Here is a 6,000-nt window from a genome sequence, read left to right on the forward strand (position 1 = left end):
TTTATTAGTGTAGCTGCTTCTTAATTGTTATTTTATCTTCCTTTCATTTGTGATTTTGGTTCCATGTTCAGCTATACTTGGCATTTCATTAATCTACATTAATTGTCAGATTTGGAATCTTTACAGGTAGTTAGCTGGCAACTTATATAAGTTACGTGTTGTATTTGCATGAGTGTGTGTATATGCACAATTATGCTTTATGTATGTATACACACACACACACACATACATACATACATACATACATACATACATACATACATACATACATACACACACATACACACACATACACATACATATATACATACATGCTTGCATGCATGCATGTATGTATGCATGTATTCATTGGTTTCAATCTTTAGATTGTGACCATGCTGGGGCACTCAGCACAGATTAGGGTAGGTGTCAGCCAAGGTATTTCCTATGCTGAAATGAAACATAAGAGCAATGCATTAATCCTGGCAGCATAAAAAATTGAACATAGACTGAAAAGGATTACACACACATGCACATACATAAGTTCAGGCATGGCTGAGTAGCTACGAAGTTTGCTTTCCAACCATATGATCATTGGTTCAGTCCCACTGTGTGGCACCTTCTACTATAGCCATGGGCCAACCAAAACCTTGTGAGTGGATTTGGTAGACAGAAACTGAAAGAAGCCCATTGTGTGTGAATATATATGTGAGTATGCATGTGTGTGTGTGTGTGTGTGTGTGTGAGTGTATATGTCTATGTACTGTATGCATACGTGTGTGTGTATGTTTGTTTTTGTGTGCACCTTTGTGTAGATATCATGTGATGGTTGTAAATGGGTGCCAGTGTCATACAAACGAGATTGTTTGTTTCTAGTCTTCCGTGAAAAACATGTCTAACTATTGGGAGATATTACTTTGCTTGGAAACAGGTGGACAGTTGGTGACAAGAAGAATGTCATCCATCTGTTGAAAGTCTGCCCCAATCATCATCATCATCATCATCATCATCATCATCATCATCATTTAATGTCCTTTGTCCATGCTAGCATAGGCTGGACGGTTTGATTGGACTGGCATGTTAGAAGGCTGTGCCGGGATCCAGTCTGATTTGGCTTGGTTTTCTTTGGCTGGATGTTCTTCCTAACACCAACTACTCTAAGAATGTAATGCATACTTTAACATGCCACTGGCACGGGTGCCATTTGCGTGACACCAGTATCTGCCACGACTGTGATACTGCTCGGCTTGATGGGTCCTCCTCTCAAGCATGACATAATGCCAAAGGTCTTGGCCTTTTCCTTTGTGAGGCTCAACACTTGAAAGGAACTCAGCCCCTTTGCCTCCATGAGGCCCAATGCTCGAAAGGAACTCAGCCACCTTGTCTCTGTGAGGCCTATTCAAAAGGAACTCAGTCACCTTGCCTCTGTGAGGCCCAACACTTGAAAGGAACTCAGCCACTTTGCCTTCATGCAGCCCAGGGGCTCAGTCACTTTGCCACCATGAGGCTCAGTGCTCAAAAGGAACTCAGCCACCTGACCTTCATGAGGTTCGTTTGAAAGGAACTCAGCCACCTTGCTTCTGTAATGACTATCACTTGAATGGAACTCAGCCACTTTGCCTCCATGAGGCCCAATGCTCAAAAGAAACTCAGTCACTTTGCCTCTATCAGGCCCAATGCTCGAAAGGTACTCAGCCACTTTGCCTCCATGAGGCCCAATCTTCAAAGATTGATTTTTTTTCTTTACATGCTCCCAGCACGGGTTCTCTTGGCTTGATGGGATCTCCTAATTAGAGCACATCGCCAAAAGTCTCAGTCGCTAGTCATTGCCTCTGTGATGCTCAAAGTTCAAAGGTCATGCTTCACCACCTCATCCCATGTCTTCCTAGATCTACCTCTACCATAGGTCCCCTCTACATTAAAGATCAGCACTTCTTTACACAGCTGTACTCATCCATATGCATCAAATGACCATATCAATGCAGTCGTCTCTCTTGCACACCACATCTGATTCCTCTTATGCCTGACTTTTCTCTCAAGATGTTTACACTCTGTCAAACATGCACACTGACATTGCACATACAGCAAAGCATACTGGCTTTATTTCTCTCAAGCCACGCATGTCCTTGGTTGTCATAGCCTATGTTTCACTGCCATGCAGCATAGCTGTTCACCACTGGCATCAAACAATCTCCCTTTCACTCTGAGAGAAAGGCCCTTTGTTGCCAGCAGGAGTAAGAGCTCTCTGAATTTTGCCTAGCCTAATCTCATTCTCACAGCTATGCTCTTGGAACAACCACCTCCACTACTAACCTGGTTGTCTAGATACTGGAAGCTATCTACTACCTTTAGCTTGTCCCCCCCCCTCCAGTTGATGGAGTCTATTTTCTGCACTTGTTCAGCATTTATTATGCCTCTGCACATTCCACATATAAAAGTTAGTTTCTCTGTTAATCTTCCTTTTATGTTACTGCACCTTTTGTGACCAAAGCTTACACTGGGTGAATCTTATGAAGTTTCTACCTACACCTTTTCTACAGATTGAGCAGGGCCATCTACCTGAGGGGATTTGTGATTTGTCTGCCTTCCTACTTACTATGACTTTGGTTTTTGCTAGGTTAACTCTAGGTTAACTTAGACTCCAGACCTTGTTTCCATACCTGGAACTTATTTTCTAGCTCAGGTAGTGATTCAGCTATAAGAGCAGTCATCAGCATAGAGGAGCTCCCAGGGGCAGCCTGTCTTGAATTCCTCTGTTATTGCCCGGAGGACTATGATGAACAAGAGGGGACTAAGCACCGATCCTTGGTGAACCCCTACTTGTACCCTGAATTCTTCACTGTACTCGTTACACACCCTTGAGCATGGAAAAGTGCACATTATATGATAATGACATTGATGATGAGGATGAGGATGATGATGATCATAATCATCATCATCATCATCATGTTGACAGATATCCTTTATTTTACATGAATCTTTTAATAGTATATCAGATCCTCCAGATTGTATCTTTACTGGAGATGTACTTGCCTCTCTTTTATTGTTACACTTCATCCAGCCTGCCCACATTGAACTCCACTTCAGTAACAAAGTCAGCCATGTCAAAATCTTTGTTGACATATTTTGTAGCATATATGATTGTTTTAACAGAACCTCAATACTCTATGCTGATAAATGCCTTTAAAAGCTTGCACAACAATTTGTTGAGTGAAACTCATTTTGTGCATAAAACTTGTCTAGTTATTCTTTCCAACTGGGAAACTGGGCCCATGAGGCTTTAAAAAGGCATGTTTGTGGAGGCACAATGGCCCAGTGGTTAGGGCAGCGGACTCGCGGTTGGAGGATCACAGTTTTGATTCCCAGACCAGGCGTTGTGTGTGTTTATTGAGCGAAAACACCTTAAAGCTCCATGAGGCTCTGGAAGGGGGTGGGGAGTGGCGACTCCTGTTGTACTCTTTCGCCACAACTTTCTCTCACTCTCACTTCCTATTTCTTGAATAACACTGCGATGGACTGGCGTCCCATCCAGCTGGGGTGGGGGAACACATATGCCACAGAAACTGGGAAACCGGGCCCATGAACCTGGCTAGGCTTGAAAAGAGCAAAAAGAAAAAAAAGTTATTGTTTCCCAGACATTCTTACTATATGTCTGTAGTATCAGAGATGTAATCTCTCAGTTTGGTGAAGTAGTGGCTCTGCCTGAAATATCTCTTTGATCCCCAAGCTAAGTACTCTACGGACTAACATTACTCCAAAGACCCTTTGGAAGAACTCTATTTTGGCTGCTTGTATTCCCTATCATAGGAGCATTCTGTTGGTTGCGACGACGAAGGTCCCAGCTGATACAATCAACAGAACAGCTTGCTCATGAAATTAATGTGTAAGTGGCTGAGCACTCCACAAACACGTGTACCCTTAACGTAGTTCTCGGGGAGATTCAGCATGACACAGTGTGTGACAAGGCTGACCCTTTCAAATACAGGTACTACTCATTTTTGCCAGCTGAGTGGACTGGAGCAACGTTAAATAAAGTGCCTTGCTCAAGGACACAACACGCCGCCGGGAATTGAACTCACGACCTTATGACCATGAGCCGAATGCCCCTAACCACTAAGCTATGCACCTTCACATACTGTTTCAATTATTACACAAGATTCATGGCCATAAGTAAGGGAAGACACGAACACCAAACTGAAGATAATGAGTTTGGCTTTTACGAGGGTGTTTGAAAAGTTCCTGGCTTTAAGGGTATTGCAAAAGGCCTGGTTGGGGGTGCCCAACCTTCTGAGTTCTTTTACAGAGCTTAGAATAACTGAAGGACCACTGCAATAACTGTGAATCTGAGAGGAGAATATGTTAAATAAAATCATAATTAACTGATCCACCTATATTTTCTTTTATCTAAAGCCAGGAACTTTTCAGCACTCCCTCATATATCTACCTCCCTTCTAATGCCTGAATGCTGCTGCAATTCTTGCTCTTTACTCAGCCTTCTGCCTTTTGTCACTTGTGAAGACATCCCTGAGATACTTAAGCTTCACCACCTGCTTCAGTGTAGCCCCCATTCACATATAGAGTGTTTTGCACTGGTGTCCTTGAAAGGACAAGGTTTTACAGGAAAACCTAACTGGCATGAGACTCAAGGAGTGAGTTGTAGGCTCTATGAGTTTCAGAAATTCTCTCCAAATGTCCACTTTTTGGTTATAAAACAATGTGACATTAGCCATTATAACTGTCGTATTTTGAAAGAAGAATTTTTGAACACAAAAACAAGTCTAGAATTGAGAGGCCTCAAAGTTAACTTAGAAAAACAAGAGATTTAGTTTACAGAAAGGAAGATAGGACTCTACAGACTACCATCAGAGAGGTGGCCATAACTAATTTTCAACAAAGTTCCACACAGTGGGACTGAACCAAAACCCACATGGCTGGAAAGCAAACTTCATAGCTACACAGTCATGCCTGAAACTATATGTGTGTACATGTGTGTGTGTGTGTGTGTGTGGTGTGTGTGTGTGTGTGAGAGAGAGAGAGAGAGAGAGAGAGAGAGAGTTGACTGGAACTTTGTACAGTGTACCAAAAGCTAACTATGACTGCTGAAGAGATGCAGTAGGATCATGTTGACAGATGTGCAGGGGTAAATTAGCAATAGGTGCATTCATGAAATGAATTCTTTTAAATGCTTGTAAGGCTCCCTAGAGATAGTTGATAGTTTCTGTTACCCAGGTAATCTAATTAATATGGATCATATTTTGGAATTATTGCAGCCAGAATAAGAACAGGGAGGGAAAAGTTCACAGCGTTGTTACTCCTACTGACAGCAAGTAAGTACACTTTTCAAGTGAAGGGAAAATTGTATGATGTTTATATTTGAAGTGCAATATTGTATAGGAGTGAAACAGACAAGGAATGTGTAGGATGTGCAATGGATGGAAAGAAATGAAGCAAACATGCTACACTGAGTGTGTAATGTTTGTGTACATGAGCATATGGATGAGCTAAAAGAAAAGCTGGATGGCAGAGAAATGAAATGTAGCATGAAAGACAGAAGACTGTGCTGATACAAACATATAAAGCATATGCAGGATATCAGATGAGTAAAGATATGACAAGCAAGAGTATACAGCAAATCACCCAGTACATTCTGTATAATGGCTGGCCTTAGGAAGGGCATCCGGCTATAGAAACCACGCCAAAGTGGATATCAGACCTCTCTGCAGTCCTCTGGTTCACTGAGTCCTATCAAGCCATACAGTCCATGCCAGCATGGAAATCAGATGTTAAACAGTGATGATGACTATATATACATATATATAAAAAAAAAAAAATTCGAGCATGGCTGATGCCAGTACTGCCAGATTGGTACCCATGCTAATGGCACATAAAATGCACCATTCAAGCATGGCTGATGCCAGTGGCATGTGAAAAGCACCATTCAGCATGGCTGATGCTAGTACCTCTTGACTGGCACCCATGCTGGTGGCATGTAAAAAGCACCATTTTGAGTGCGACTGATGG

Source organism: Octopus sinensis, linkage group LG2 (assembly GCF_006345805.1).
Source record: "Octopus sinensis linkage group LG2, ASM634580v1, whole genome shotgun sequence".
Lineage (NCBI taxonomy): Eukaryota > Metazoa > Mollusca > Cephalopoda > Octopoda > Octopodidae > Octopus > Octopus sinensis.